Raw genomic sequence first — 16,179 nt, 5'->3', positions numbered from 1 at the left:
AGTTGGGAGCATAGAATTGTCCAAAATGTCTTGGTTTGCTGATGCCTTAAGAGTTCCTTTCACTGGAACTAAAGCCAAGCTCAACCCCTGAAAACCACCACACCATAATCCCCCCTCCACCAAACTTTACACTTGGCATAATGCAGTCAAGCAAGTACTGTTCTCCTGGCAACTGCTAAACCGGGACACGTCCATCGAATTTTCAGATAGAGACGGTGATAAGTCCTCCATAGAACATGTGTCTACTGCTCTAAAGTCTGGTGGCAGCATGCTGTACACCACTGCATCCGATGCTTTGCATTGCACTTGGTGATGTAAGGCTTGGATGCAGCTACATGGCCATGGAAGCCAATTCCATGAAGCTCAATATGCACTGTTGCTGTGCTAATCTGAAGGCCACGTGAAGTTTGGAGGTCTTTTGCTATCGACTCTGCAGACAGTTGGCAACTTCTGTACACTGTACGCTTCAGCTTGCACTGACCCCGCGCTATCATTTTACCTGGCCTACCACTTGGCTGAGTTGCTGTTCCCACTTGCTTCCACTTTATCATAATACCACTCACAGTTGACCATGGAATATTCAATAACAAGGAAATTTCACGGATGGACTTATTGCACAGGTGGTGACCTATCACGGTACCACGCTTGAATTCACTGATCTCCTGAGTGCGACCCATTCTTTCACAAATGTTTGTAGAAGCAGTCTGCAAGCCTAGGTGCTTGATTCTATACACCTGTGGCCATGGAGGTGATTTTAACACCTAAATCCAATGATTTGGAGGGGTGTCCCAAATGTTTTGGCAATATAGTATATGTGCTGTGTGCTTTTGGTGGAGGTGGTTGGTACTTCTGGGGTTCCTTGAGGGGTGTCTCAAGCAGTCTTCTAGACATTTGTTTTTTGACATAGGCAGCACTGGGTGCAGGGGTGGTGCTCCTGACCTAATAAGGACCTGGCTTTTAACTTGGAGCCCTCCTCCCCTCTCTTTTTGTCTTAGGCTAAAGAGGATAAGTTCACCTCTAAAATAAAATGTGCTAACTGGAGCACTAAATTATCTTCTAATTATAACAAGTCTTTTGCTGCAGTGTATTTCTAACTTCTTGAAAGCAGAAGCTGAATCACCTTATGCAAAGTTTCTAAGTTCCTTTTAGAGAGCAGGTGCAGTGCACCTTTCAGGCATCTCTGATGTCAAATGGCCTACCACTTCTTCTAGTCAGCCTGATCATGTGCAATACTCCCTACTTCCAGTGGCTTCTGGCTCAGCAGAGTCAGCTGGTGTAGGGTATGCAGCCCAGGGATAGGTGACCCAGATTTCTGACTCAGATTCGGGACTGGAAGAAGGTCATGTGGAAGCAACTAAAGCGGCAAAGTTTAGGCACTCTCTAGAGGAAGTCTGACCTTTTTGGGGATTCATTTATACTGTATGAGACCTTTTGAGATTCAGGATGGGGTAGCTCCGCTCTCCAAACATGATTTAATGTACCAAGGCTTAAACAAAAAAGTCTAAAGTTTCTCCTTTCCAGTCATGACGGACATGATTATGAAGGAATGGTCAGAATCATGGGGGAGAGGCCCTGAAACAGGGGATAAACTCCACGCTAATGTCGGAGGCCCGCAGAGACAGAAGTGCCAAGCCCTGAATACGGGGTACGAGCCCAGTATCTGTTCCAGATTAATGGCAAACTGACCGGCCATGAGCTGCAGCCAAAGAGCGCGGGATGCCCTAGCGAAGCATGCTTCTCACATCCTCTAGAGCTTTGAAGGTCAGTAGCCAGGTTTTAACCTAGCAGCTCTCCCCCCACTTTGTGTCTTTTTGCCCCATGTTGGCATTGTGTCCACAGTAGCATTTGCTTTTGGTAGAGTAGGACTGGCCAGAAAGGTTTATTCAGACGCAGTCCAGATGAATACTACTGAATACTAGTACTAGCCATGCTGTACCCCGGATAAATAAGAACCTTCACAGACGGTAATCATGGAAGAATTATTTTATTATACAGTCACAGGAACAACACAGATGGATCTTGTATCAGGCCCTTGTTACATACAGGCCACTACACAACTTACTGGCCATTTTGATGGCGACAAATCCTTTGTAGGCGTCCTGTACCACGCCTTCATTTCCCCAGCTCTCCGCCATCTGCACAGACTGTTCATCATCCCCTGTAAGTAGATGACGGGACAGGAAAAAAAAAAACAGAAAAGGACTGCTCTCTCGGTCCCTGTCCCCTCTTCAAGTCCCTGGTCCCCCTCTCTCGGTTCTTGTCTTCGGTCTCTCCGATCTCCAGGGCTGCTGATAAAAATGGTAGAGCCGGCCCTCCTGTATCGGACCTGACCAGCTCAACAGGGGGCCCCGCCACCTGACAGGAGGGCTGGCTGTACTGCCTTATCACTGAAACCGATTCCACTGTGTCTCGGCCTGCAGCACAGCGAGCAGCTCCTCCTCCTCCTCCAGACAGCTTTTAGTTGCTGCAGGGAGCCACGGGAGGATCAGTTCCATTATCTGCACCCCCTCTGGCAGTTCCGATCACCCTGTGCCTCCCACCCCCACATTGTGATCACCCTGTGTGTCCCCATCCCCCCAAATCAAGTCCCCCAACCAATCATCCTTTGTGTGCTGACTCCAGAGGTGAGGGAGTTGGGAGTGGGGAGAGCTGTGAAATAACCTTACCTAATGCCCATCCCCCTCCTTCCCCAATCATAGAGCTCTGCCAGTCTGTCTACCTTACATTCCAGCTTCCTGCCCGGTTCATCCTCACACTGCTGTCTGCCTGCTATCCTACTAACTACACCTTCCTGTAGCCTGCTATCCTACTAACTACCCCTCCCTTTACCCTGCTATCCTACTAACTACCCCTCCCTTTACCCTGCTATTCTACTAACTACCCCTCCCTGTACCTTGCCACTGAATGCTGCTATCCTACTAACTACCCCACCCTGCCACTGAGTGAACGCTATCCTAACTACCCCTCCCTATACCCCGCCACTGTGTGCCTGCTATCCTACTAACTACCTTCCCTGTACCCTGCTATCCTACTAACTACCCCTTCCTGCCACTGTGGAGGGAGGGGGGTCCCTGTAACAGCAGCCCAGCCTCCCTGTCAGTCTGGCCCCCTTGTGTCTCTTAAGTTGTCCTGGAAGTCCACAGGAGGTCCATGCTGAGACTTGCAATCCCCCCGCCGAGCCCCGGGCTCCTCCTCACCCCCTGAAGACGGAGCTCATCTCTCTGGCCAAGGCTCTAACCTCCGGGAGAGAAGCACAGCATGTCCCCGGTCTGGTAACCTCCCGCCCTCACAGCACTTCCGGGAACAGGGTAAGCCACGCCCCTGCATGAAAAGGGGGCAGAGCTCTAGCAGAGGCACCTGCGCACACAGAACCTCCGTGTCACCCCATCCCCCCACCAGTTTCGATCGCCCTGTGTGACCCCATACCCCCCCCCCCCCCCCAAGTCAAGTCCCCCAAGCAGTCATCCTTTGTGTGCTGACTCCAGAGGTGAGGGAGTTGGGGGTGGGGAGAGCTGTGACCGAACCATACCTAGTGCCCATCCTCCTCCTTCCCCAGTCATAGAGCTCTGCCAGTCTGCCTACCTTACTTTCCAGCTTCCTGCATTCTGCCCGGGTCATCCTCACACTGCTGTCTGCCTGCTATCCTAACTACACCTTCCTGTACCCTGCGGCTGGGTGTCTGCTATCCTACTAACTACACCTTCCTGTACCCTGCCGCTGAATGTCTGCTATCCTACTAACTACACCTTCCTGTACCCTGCGGCTGGGTGTCTGCTATCCTACTAACTACACCTTCCTGTACCCTGCGGCTGGGTGTCTGCTATCCTACTAACTACACCTTCCTGTACCCTGCGGCTGAGTGTCTGCTATCCTACTAACTACACCTTCCTGTACCCTGCGGCTGGGTGTCTGCTATCCTACTAACTACACCTTCCTGTACCCTGCGGCTGGGTGTCTGCTATCCTACTAACTACACCTTCCTGTACCCTGCGGCTGAGTGTCTGCTATCCTACTAACTACACCTCCCTATACCCCGCCACCGAGTGCCTGCTATCTTAACTAGCCCTACCTGTACCCAGTGGTGTATTTTGGTATTGTGCTGCCCTAGGCAAGACGGCAGACAGGATACAGGAGACGGTCAGAGACTGCTGACATACTAAAGGAGATGATCAGAGACTATGGACAGGATACAGGAGACGGTGGACAAGAGACGGTCAGAGACTGAGGACAGGAGACGGTCAGAGACTGCTGACATACTAAAGGAGAGAGAGGAGGGGGGGGGGAGAGAGAGAGAGGGGGGGAGAGAGAGAGAGGAGGGGAGAGAGAGAGGAGGGGGAGGAGAGAGGGGGAGAGAGAGAGAGGAGGGGGAGGAGAGAGGGGGAGGAGGGGGGAGAGAGAGAGAGGAGGGGGGAAGAGAGAGAGAGAGGAGGGGGGAAGAGAGAGAGAGAGGGGGCGAGAGGGAGTGAAGAGAGAGGGGGGGAGCGAGAGGGAGTGAAGAGAGAGGGGGGGGAGAGGGAGTGAAGAGGGGGGGGGGGGAGAGGGAGTGAAGGGGGAGAGGGAGTGAAGGGGGGGGGGGGGGAGAGGGAGTGAAGAGGGGGGGGGGGGGAGAGGGAGTGAAGAGAGAGGGGGGGGGAGAGGGAGTGAAGAGAGAGAGGGGGGGGGGAAGCATACACAAGGCTGGCTGGAAGTGTGGGCGGGGGTGACACAGGAGGAGGAGAGGCAGCTTTCTCTCTGCTCTCACGCCTGTATGTGGGGGGGGACTGTCAGCACTGGGGAGTGCATATGCTGCTGACAGATCCCCTGCAGTGCTGGAGGGGGGCCGTGGGGGTGCATGCAGGAGATGGATAGCGGAGGCACATAGAGCAAACAAGAAATGCACAGTCCTCTATGTGCCACCCGTCTCCCTCTCCAGCCGGCTCCATGGCTGACAGGTTCTCTGTCTCCTCACCACCTGTTAAGTTGTCCCGGAAGTCCATGTTGAGACTTGCAGTCCCCCCGGGCTGCTCCTCACCCCCGGAAGACGGAGCTCAGCTGTCTGGCCGAAGCTCTATCCTCCGGAAGAGAAGCACAGCGTGTCTCCAATCTTGTAACCACCCGCCTTCACAGCACTTCCGGAAACGGGGTAAGCCACGCCCCCGCGCGAAAAAGGGGCGGGGTTCTAGCAGAGTCACCTGCGCACAACAGAACTGCGCACACAGGACCTCAGTCAGAGCCGGGATTTGCTGGGAGGAGGACGCAGAATGGAGAGCGGGAGGAGGCGGAGTCCGGAGGAGGAGCGGCACACCCCCGGCCATTACCTTCTATCTAATACATGTAAATCTTGTTCCACAGAGTCACCGCCAATCACCGGATGTCGCCAAACTTGTAACCAACCGCCTTCACAGCACTTCCGGGAACGGGGTAAGCCACGCCCCCGCGTGAAAAAGGGGCGGGGTTCTAGCAGAGGCACCTGCGCACAACAGAACTGCGCACACAAGACCTCAGTCAGAGCCGGGATTTGCTGGGAGGAAGACGCAGAATGGAGAGCGGGAGGAGGCGGAGTCCGGAGGAGGAGCGGCACACCCCCGGCCATTACTTTCTATCCAATACATGTAAATCTTGTTCCACAGAGTCACCGCCAATCACCGGATGTCCCTGAACGGGTAACGCTACACCCCTAGAACTCACTGAACAGGGGCGGAGTCCACTAACAGGCACACCAACTTGTTGCCATGGTGACAGACGCCGTCCTTTATTTCTCCCCCAGAACAGATCCTTCCTCACCAATGGACGGGATTTCTGTTTGGGAAGTTTGCTTGTCATGTGTGCCGTCCAATCACATCTCTCCCATCTCCGATGACGAGAGCGAGCCCCCTATAAGTACTACAAGTCCCAGCATGCCCACCTTAGTCAAGAAGAGGACTTCTACCGCTGGGTGGATCCTCCCTCCCAATGTCCGTATACAGCGCCGTCCTCTGAGAGCCGGGCTGAGGGGAGGACGGAAAGCCAGAGCTACCTGAGCCAGGAGCGGGGAGCCCGGTAAGAAATCCCCTTCTATCTCCTATTATTCTTCTATCTGTGATTGGGGGGATTTTATTATTGTCTGTTATTAGCGATTCTATCTACTGCTAATATTTGATTATTGTTTATATCTATTATTCTTCATTATATGTAATACTATTCTATTTATTGTTTATTAATATTGATTATAGCGATAACTGCTATTTATATAATAAATAAAACAACAATATAGATTTAAACAAGAAATAGAGATTAAACAATACATAAAATAATAAGATATAAATAGTAATAATAATATTGATTATACTTATGATTATTTTATTATTATCTAATATTAATATCATTGATGAGATCTGGTATTATTATTTTATTATTGATTTATTGTATTTTTATTATTTATTATTGACTATTTATATCTTTTTTTAAATTATAAAGCATAAAAATAAGTTAACAATAGTACATATAGACATAATCAATATCTAGCTTACTGATCAATATTTTTTGCATTATCTATTTTATTATCAATTATTATTGATTATATCTGGTATTATTATTGACTTTTGTATTTTATTATTATTGATTATATCTATTAATATAGTATTGATTACTATTTTATTACTATTATATCTGTCTGTTCTTTATTGTCTTAGTTTATTGATTATATCTGTTGTTAATATGGTATTATTAATATTGTTCATTATTTTTTATCTTTTATTGTTTTATTTATTTTTAGATTTTTTTTTTTTTGTACTTTACCTATAATTTTTATTGATACAGTTAACCGCTTGCCGCCCTGCCACTGTATATATACACTTGTGCAGGGCGGCACTCAGGCGCAAAAGCACGTTTTAAAACGGGTTCCGCGCTCCCGACGTTTTCACCGGCAGGGGGCTGTGTACGCGCGCTTCCGCCGACCCGCGGGTGACACCATTCGATCCCGGAGGGATCAATCATTAGATTTCAGCCAGTGATGTCTGGCTGAAATCAGATGATCGGTCCCTGTCCTATCCTGTCCTGTGTTGAAGTTTACACAGGAGAGGATATGATGTCATTCTTCTCTGCCAGGGGACATTCGTCCCAGACAGAGAAGAAGACACAGTAAAAGTGAGTAAAACAGCACATACCCACAGTTAGAACACACCTAGGTCACATTTAACCCCCTGATCGCCCCCCCCCCCCAGTTAGTGTTAGCGCCCCTCCCAGATAGCGCCAGTTTGCTCGCCAGTACACCAGTAATCCCGTTTAACCCCCCCCAGTTAACCCCTTCACTGCCCTGTCACCAGTGTCACTGATCAGTGAACCGAATTTACTGATCACTGTATCAGTGTCGCTGGCGACTTCCGATAGTGTTAGCGCCCCTCCCAGATAGCGCCAGTTTTCCCGCCAGTACACCAGTAATCCCGTTTAACCCCTTGATCGCCCCCCCAGTTAACCCCTTCACTGCCCTGTCACCAGTGTCACTGATCAGTGAATCGATTTTTACTGATCACTGTATCAGTGTCGCTAGCGACTTCCGATAATGTTGGTGCCCCTCCCAGATAGCACCTTTTTGCCCGCCAGTACACCAGTAATCCCGGTTAACCCCTTAATTCCCCCCCCCCCCAGTTAACCCCTTCACTGCCCTGTTACCAGTGTCACTGATCAGTGAACCGATTTTTACTGATCACTGTATCAGTGTCGCTGGCGACTTCCGATAGTGTTAGCGCCCCTCCCAGATAGCGCCAGTTTGCCCGCCAGTACACCAGTAATCCCGTTTAACCCCTTAATCCCCCCCCAGTTAACCCCTTCACTGCCCTGTCACCAGTGTCATTGATTACATTGAACAAATTTTTACTGATCACTGTATTAGTGTCACTGGTGACTTCCGATATTGTTAGCGCCGCTCCCATATAGCGCCAGTTTGCCCGCTAATGCACGGGATTTTTTTTTACCAAAAACATGTAGCAGAATACATTTTGGCTTAAATTTATGACTAACTTTGAGTTTACGATATATTTTTTATAGCTGAAGGTAGAAAATATAGTTTTTTTTCAATATTTTTGTGTATTTTTTTGTTTATAGCGCAAAAAATAAAAAGCACACAGGTGATAAAATACCACCAAAAGAAAGCTCTATTTGTGTGATAAAAAAAGGACGTAAATTTCGTTCGGGTACAGCATTGCATGACCGCGCAATTATCATTTGAATTGGTGCAGCGCCAAACAGCAAAAAAAGGCCTGGTCATTAAGGGGGGTAAATCCTCAGGAGCTCAAGTGGTTAATATTTTATGTATTATCTATTATTTGATTGCTTGTTATATCTATTATGGATCTCTCATGGATGTCACATCTGGAGTAGCTGCTGTGTCCCAACTGACATCAATTGGACTGCCTGCATGGGGATGCATGGAACATCTGTGCATCCCCAAGCAGGTTAAAACAGCTTCTCATGGGTATTTGCTGTGGGATGCCCCATGTGAATATGGCCATTTTTTTGTGTTGCAATTAGGGTCAAATTTTTTTTTTTTTTTTTTTTTTTTAGGCTAGCTGGTAAGCGTGCTGGGAAATTTCAGTTTGCTTGTATTGTGCAATGCGCTCCCATGTGCACCTTACTTCAAAAGCTACCGTATTTGCCGGCGTATAAGACGACTTTTTACCCCTTGAAAATCTTCTCAAAAGTCGGGGGTCGTCTTATACGCCGGTATACGGCATACTGACACTTTTTAGGGGGGCGGCGCGGTGCCGCCCCCCCCTTCCAACGGAAGGGACACTAAGTACAGGGGTTGGGAGGGGCTGCTGTCTCTTACCTGGATCCGGTCCCACGACGGTCCAGTCCAGGAAGCGCGGCTGCTCCTTCGGTTCGGCCACTGGATGTTCGGGCGGCTGCTCGGCTCCGCCTCCACACCGGTGATTGGCCGCCAGAACTGTAGCTTAGGAAAGACACACAGGCGGCCAATCACCGGCGAGGGGGCGGAGCCGAGCGGCCTGGCGAAAATCGAGTGCAGGAGCAGCAGGTAAGTGTTCAGTGTAGAGGTGCTGCTGCAACCACATATGCTGGCTTCAGCAGCACCATACTGCAATAGGGGTCAGCAAGTGTAATTGGTGTCAGTGGGAGGAATAGTGCCCCATCATTGGTGTCACTGATACCAATGATGGAGCACTATTCCTCCCACTGACACCAATGATGGGGCACTATTCCTCCCACTGACACCAACGATGGGGCACTATTCCTCCCCCCCCACTAACACCAACGATGGGGCACTATTCCCCCCTCTCACTGACACCAATGATGGGGCACTATTCCACCCCCCACTGACACCAATGATGGGGCACTATTCCACCCCCCACTGACACCAATGATGGGGCACTATTCCACCCCCCACTGACACCAATGATGGGGCACTATTCCACCCCCCACTGACACCAATGTTGGGACACTATTCCTCCCACTGACACCAATGATGGGGCACTATTCCCCCCACTGATACTAATGATGGGGCACTATTCCTGCCCCTGATACCAATGATGGGGCACTATTCCTGCCACTGACACCAATGATGGGGCACTATTCCTTCCACTGATACCAATGATGGGGCACCTATTCCCCCCACTGATACTAATGATGGGGCACTATTCCTGCCACTGATACCAATGATGGGGCACTATTCCTTCCACTGATACCAATGATGGGGCACCTATTCCCCCCACTGATACTAATGATGGGGCACTATTCCTGCCACTGATACCAATGATGGGGCACTATTCCTGCCACTGATACCAATGATGGGGCACTATTACTGCCACTGATACCAATGATGGGGCACCTATTCCCCCCACTGATACCAATGATGGGGCACTATTCCTCCCACTGATACCAATGATGGGGCACTATTCCTGCCACTGATACCAATGATGGGGCACCTATTCCTTCCACTGATACTAATGATGGGGCACTATTCCTGCCACTAATACCAATGATGGGGCACCTATTCCCCCCACTAATACCAATGATGGGGCACTATTCCTGCCACTAATACCAATGATGGGGCACTATTCCTGCCACTAATACCAATGATGGGGCACTATTCCTCCCACTGACACCGATGATGGGGTACTATTCTTCCCACTGGTGTGCATTGGAAGAGGGGTAGTCTTATACGGCGAGTATAGCCCAAACACTACATTTTAGCAGGAAAAGTAGGGGGTCGTCTTGTACGCCCAGTCGTCTTATACGCCGGCAAATACGGTAGTTATTAATTGAGGTGGTTAAAATGCCTGTATAGCTTGTTCGCTGGATTTGGTGTGGGGGGGACACCTTTAACCCTTTCACTGCCAGGTCTGTGGATGGGGGCGTCTGTATATCTGACAAGTATACCAGTATGGCCGGGAAAGACTGTAATGCAATGCGATCTGGACTGGATTCCATTAAGTGGAGCACAGGGGAAATATCAGATGTTTCATGAAAGAGTATGTGTCACCAGAAAAATCACCACATTAGGGGACGTTTTGTCCACTGTGAAAAAAAAAAAGTGAAAAAAAAAGTTTTCAATTGTAAAAAATGTAAATTGACACCCAAGCATCCCCCCCCCACATGCAAAGTCAGGGGTGCCTACGCATAAAACGTTGATTGTGCTACACGTTACGTATCCCGGTGCACGCCGGGAGTGAGAGCAATCATTCTAACACCAGACTCTGACGAATGCGGCGTCAGACCCCTGACCTCCTCACCAAACTCAAGACCGAAGGACTAGCCAATCTAAAACCGTGATGTCACGTGCGTAACAATGCCAAGCCCAGCTGCACTCTGCACAACAATTTTCCAGCTAATTGGACCACAATCTGTGTACTGGCAGCCTGGGAGCGATTGTTACTGGGTCAAGTTAATTACGCAGTTAACCCTTCACACTGCCACCACCTCCTTTTTGTACAGAGAATGAGGAAACTCGATGATATCAGCTATAACACTATAATGGTTGAGATAATCGTCTGTATAACACGGTCACCGCAGGCCGGTTATACAGAGGGTCAAACAGAGTAGAGGCAGGAATTTGTAAATTGCAATAAAGAGCTATAGAAACAGTTCAACGCTTTCAGAAGGAAAGATTTATTACTAAAAGGTCAAAAGGGTGCAATAAAAATATTTACAGAAAAAAGATGTAACTAATATATATACATAAATATACAGAGAACAACAGCACAGCAAAGGGATAACAGAGAGAAGTTAGAGGGTTAAAGTACTTGCCAAAGTCCTGGGTTAGCAGATCAAGTTTCAGAGCGAAAGGGCATGGGTCTCCCCAGGTGGTTCTGATGTTAAAAGGGAGAATTCTTCAACTTCCTTTCTTAGGCTTGACAGCCCATTTTGTAGTTCCCTAGCAGGGGGTGTCTCTGAAGTCAAGGACCAATACCTCGTTTAAGGAGGGAAGGTCTGGGCGTAGACCTAAACTAGAGCCAAAATCTCTTATAGTTCATATTTTGGCTCATAACTTTCTCTATGCAGAAGTGACATTCCACCCGCGGGTAAACTATTATGCAGACACATCTGAGGAGTGGGTAGATATGAAATAGATATTTGAAGGGTTCCAGAGATGTAGTTTTCTGCTTTCCTAGGTATTCCAGTCAGGGAGTGTGACCTATCAAACTGTTTGTCTCCTCTGAAGATATGTCTGGTTTTTATGTAGGTCAGGTCCATAAATATTGGGACATCGACACAATTCTAACATTTTTGGCTCTATACACCACCACAATGGATTTGAAATGAAACGAACAAGAGGTGCTTTAACTGCAGACTGTCAGCTTTATTTGAGGGTATTTACATCCAAATCAGGTGAACGGTGTAGGAATTACAACAGTTTGCATTGTCTTGGAAATTCGTTTTCAACAAATTTTTCCTTACCGTGAGTAGCTCTTTTGAGATGTGGGGAAAAATGGAGCTCCCGTGACCCAGGAATAATCAGATGATACTCTCAGGTTGGAGGTTGAATTCACTCTGTCTCTGGCTCTAACCCCAGACTCTTGTTTTATTAAAAGCACACACATGCCCCCCCCCACACGGGGGGTCAGGTCAATCCCCTCCCACAGAACAATGTATAGGGGGTGTCCATACACGAGAATGTCCATCCTGCTTGGAGTGTAGTGTTTCCTCTTATCTATACTGAAAACCAGTTAAACCAGTCCTCCCCTCCCCCATAAGCTCTCTGGAGAGCAAGCTTCCCATCCTTTACATGCTCTCAGCTCCTAGTAGTATGTTCACTCTCTGTACAAGCATCCCCTAGATTAAACCGTGTCAGTCTGTATCTGAATGGGCCCGATACGATCTTTATTAAAACACATCCATCCAGATACAGTTCAGGTCGGTAGTGGCTTGTAAGATATACATGAGCCTACACGCGGAGTTCGCACTGCCCGGCGCCTGGCCATACGAAGTCCATGTGGTACTATGCTGCTGATATGTGGATACAGGCCCGCGGCATTGGCATCGAATGCCGTGGTGGCATACACGCCAGTCTATAAGCGCAGATCTGCCATCTCATCCATTACCGAGCTGAGTACTGTAATATATACATTGCAAATGCGCATGGCCTAATTGCAGCCTTCAGAGCTTTAATTAAGCCACACAAGAGACATATGAATAACATTAATATATGACACATTTAAAGTTCAACCTGTAATACAAAATTTCCATGACAGCACATGTGCCTCCCACTTGTTAAGGGACCAAAAGTAATGGGACAGAATAATAATTCTAAATCAAACTTTCACTTTTTAATACTTGGTTACAAATCCTTTGCAGTCAATTACAGCCTGAAGTCTGGAACGCATAGACATCACCAGACGCTGGGTTTCATCCCTGATGATGCACTGACAGGCCTCTACTGCAACTGTCTTCAGTTCCTGCTTGTTATTGGGGCATTTTCCCTTCAGTTTTGTCTTCAGCAAGTGAAATGCATGCTCAATCGGATTCAGGTCAGGTGATTGACTTGGCCATTGCATAACATTCCACTTCTTTCCCTTAAAAAACTCTTTGGCTGCTTTTGCAGTATGCTTTGGGTCATTGTCCATCTGCACTATGAAGCGGCGTCCAATGAGTTCTGAAGCATTTGGCTGAATATGAGCAGATAATATTGCCCGAAACACTTCAGAATTCATCCTGCTGCTTTTGTCAGCAGTCACATCATCAATAAATACAAGAGAACCAGTTCCATTGGCAGCCATACATGCCCACGCCATGACACTACCACCACCATGCTTCACTGATGAGGTGGTATGCTTAGGATCATGAGCAGTTCCTTTCCTTCTCCATACTCTTGTTTGGCTTTTAAAGCATCACCTATAGAAAATATAGGGTACTAAAGTTGGTCGCCATTTCATGGCCACACGCAAATTTAAGGTTTAACACATTGGGTATCTGTGAGGTGTAACCTTATCTTTTATATTTTACAAAAATTAAATTGGGTAATTTTATTCCGCTTGTGTGTCCTAAAATTTACTTTTTTTGTATTTTTTATTAATATTATAATCCATGATTTATATAGCACCAACAGTTTGCTCAGCGCTTTACAATATAAAGGGAGACAATACAGCAACAATACAGTTCAATACAAGAGGGTTAGGAGGACCTTACAATCTAAGAGGGAGGGACTGGTGGTACAGAAGGTAATAACTGTGGGGGATGAACTGATAGGAGAAATAGAAGATTTGGTTGTTAGATTCCTTAAAGAGAGGTTTTCGGAGATCGCGTAAAAGTGGGCAGAGTAGGCCATAGTCGGAAAGATTGGGGTAGAGAGTGGCAGAGGATGGGGGAGGCTCTGGAGAAGTCCTGGAGACAAGCATAGGAGGAGGAGACAAGGGAGCTAGAGGACAGAAGGTTGTGGGTGGAGCAGAGAAGACGTTTTGGGTGATATTTGGAGACAAGATTGGTGATGTAATTGGGGGCAGAGTTAGAAATGGCCTTATTTGTTATTGTTAATGTTTTGAATTTTATCCGTTGGGCAATGGGAGGCCAGTGGAGGGATTGGCAGAGAGGGATGGCAGACATGGAACAGTTGGCAAGGTGAATGAGTCTGGCAGCAACATTCATCATAGACTGAAGAGGGGATAGCTTGTGATGAGGTAGGCCAGTGAGGAGGGAGTTACAATAGTCAAAGCGAGAGATAACAAGGGAGTGAATAAGTTGCTTAGTGGTTTTGGTGGCTAAAAACGGGCGTATTTTGGAGATGTTGCGGAGGTGAAGTCTACAAGATTTGGACAGTGACTGGATTTGGGGCTGAAAGGACAGATGGGAGTCCAGGATTACACCTAGTACCCTGGCATGAGGGGAGGGACTGATGGTTGTATAATTGATCTTGATGGAGAAGTGGCGAGGAGGAGACAGAGTTATAGGTAACACTGAAGGAGTGCTGCGATAGGTAGAAGGAGAACCATTAAAGTCTCGGAGGCCAAGGGAGTGGAGTTTTTTGAGGAGGAGGGGATGGTCAATAGTATCAAAAGCCGCAGAGAGGTCAAGAGTATGGAGTAGTGGCCATTGGTTTTAGTAGTTAGTAAATCATTAGTGAGTTTTAGTAGGGCAGTTTCAGTGGAGTGGAGTGGAGTGAGCGAAAGCCAGACTCTTAAGGGTCAAGAAGGTTGTTGTCAGTGAGGTAGGAGCTTAGAGGTAAACGGGAGCAGGGAGATGGGTCTTAAGTTGTTCAGGTTGGTGGGGTCCAGTGAGGGCTTTTTAAGTACGGTAGTGATCTGTGCATGCTTAGAGGGGAGAGGAAGGTGTCAGTAGAGAGGGAGAGATTGAAGATGTGAGTGAGGGAACATAGAATAGAAGAAGAAGGTGATCGTAGTAGTTGCGAGGGGACAGGATCCAGAAGGCAGGTGGTGAGATGGGCTTCTGAGAAAACTTTAGTGACCTCTTCGGTAGTAGCCAGGTTAAAGGAGAAAAGTGTTGAGGGAGGTTTAGCATAAGGTATGCTAAGTGGGATAGATGTCTGTGCAGTGGAGATGACCTCACACATTGCATCAATCTTGATTTTGAAATGATTGGCAATCTCGTAAGCAGTGAGTTACTGGGTGGAGATGGAGAAAGTAGAGACATGGGGAGGGGGGCAGTGTCAGTGACATGGTGGGGGCGGGCAAAGTGTCAGTGACATGGTGGGGGCAGGGCAGTGATAGTAACATTGAGTAGAACAGTCCTCCCCAAAGTCACTATCACTGCCCCCCCCCCCCATATCACCATTCTCCCCAGGTCACTTACACTATCCCCCCCCCCCAAAGAAAAAAATCACTGCCCCCCCCCCGATGTCACTGACACTGTCCGAAGTCGCTGCAGATAATTTGGCATGTAACAGCCCCGACGACCACTCAGCATGTAAGGGGTTAATAATTCTGTTTCCCCGGCCAATCCTGTGTCCTGCTGCCGACCATTCGGCATGTAAAGTGTTAATTTAACTCAGGTACATGTTCGGCTGCAGTAGTTCGGTGATCGGCTTGTCGTGCCTTATATACCGGGGATTCAGGGGATACGGACTTTCATGGGATACTCATCTTGCCCCTACACCTTTCTCATTTCTCTCTCCTTTCTCAGTCTGGGACCCCCTGGCTCTCTCTGTCACAGAAAACCCCCAGGTCCATGCTGAGACATGTAGTCCCCCGTCTCCCCCTTCACACACTCCCGTCTCAGCCGCAGCCAAGAACTTCACCATATCCTCCTAACCTGCTCTGACAGGACTTCCAGAAATAGGAGAAGCCAATCTCAGAGACAGAGCGTGGCAGGGGCGGAGTCCAAGCTAAGGCAACGCCCACATATGTCACCCATGGCACGCACTAAAAATCTCTAAGTTTATGGCAAAGTTTGCTGGAAAGGATATATAGCAGTGTGCAGAGGGTTGTTCCTGGATCTTCCCATGTCTGTGTGGAGCACAAAGGTGCCATTTTACAAATGTGACAACGGTTGCACTGTAGGCCCTAGTGGAGCTCTGACAGAGTCCTCTTTGGGCTACTTGTTGGGATTTCTTGAAGGTGAAAGTCAAGCTTTCGCCTGTAGCCTCTAGAGGTTCTCTAAAGGTTGGATGTTTCTCTGGATAATCTGTTGTAGAGAGGAGGAGAGCTTGGTACCAAAGCCAATGTCTGAGACAGGGAACCAGCTCAGCACCAGTGTCCTAGACAGTAGCGTCCGAGGCCCTGAAATAGGGGATAAACTCCTCGCTAATGTTGGAGG

General features: G+C 48.3%; 1 long non-coding RNA gene across 2 annotated transcripts in view; it reads left to right on the top strand.

Moving 5' to 3' along the window:
- Positions 1-16,179, top strand: part of LOC149431223 (uncharacterized) — a 404,708-nt gene that overhangs the window by 36,290 nt on the left and 352,239 nt on the right. For both annotated transcript variants that reach the window (XR_016309352.1, XR_016309353.1), the window contains exon 2: positions 5,332-6,018. This is a non-coding gene — a long non-coding RNA (uncharacterized LOC149431223). The remainder of the gene's footprint in view (positions 1-5,331; positions 6,019-16,179) is intronic.

This window comes from Staurois parvus, unplaced genomic scaffold (assembly GCF_062004578.1).
Source record: "Staurois parvus isolate SC_StPar_1 unplaced genomic scaffold, SC_StPar_1.0 ptg002337l, whole genome shotgun sequence".
In the NCBI taxonomy this organism is placed as follows: domain Eukaryota; kingdom Metazoa; phylum Chordata; class Amphibia; order Anura; family Ranidae; genus Staurois; species Staurois parvus.
The sequence above is the reverse complement of the archived record's forward strand: the minus strand, read 5'-3'. Positions and strand labels throughout refer to the sequence as shown.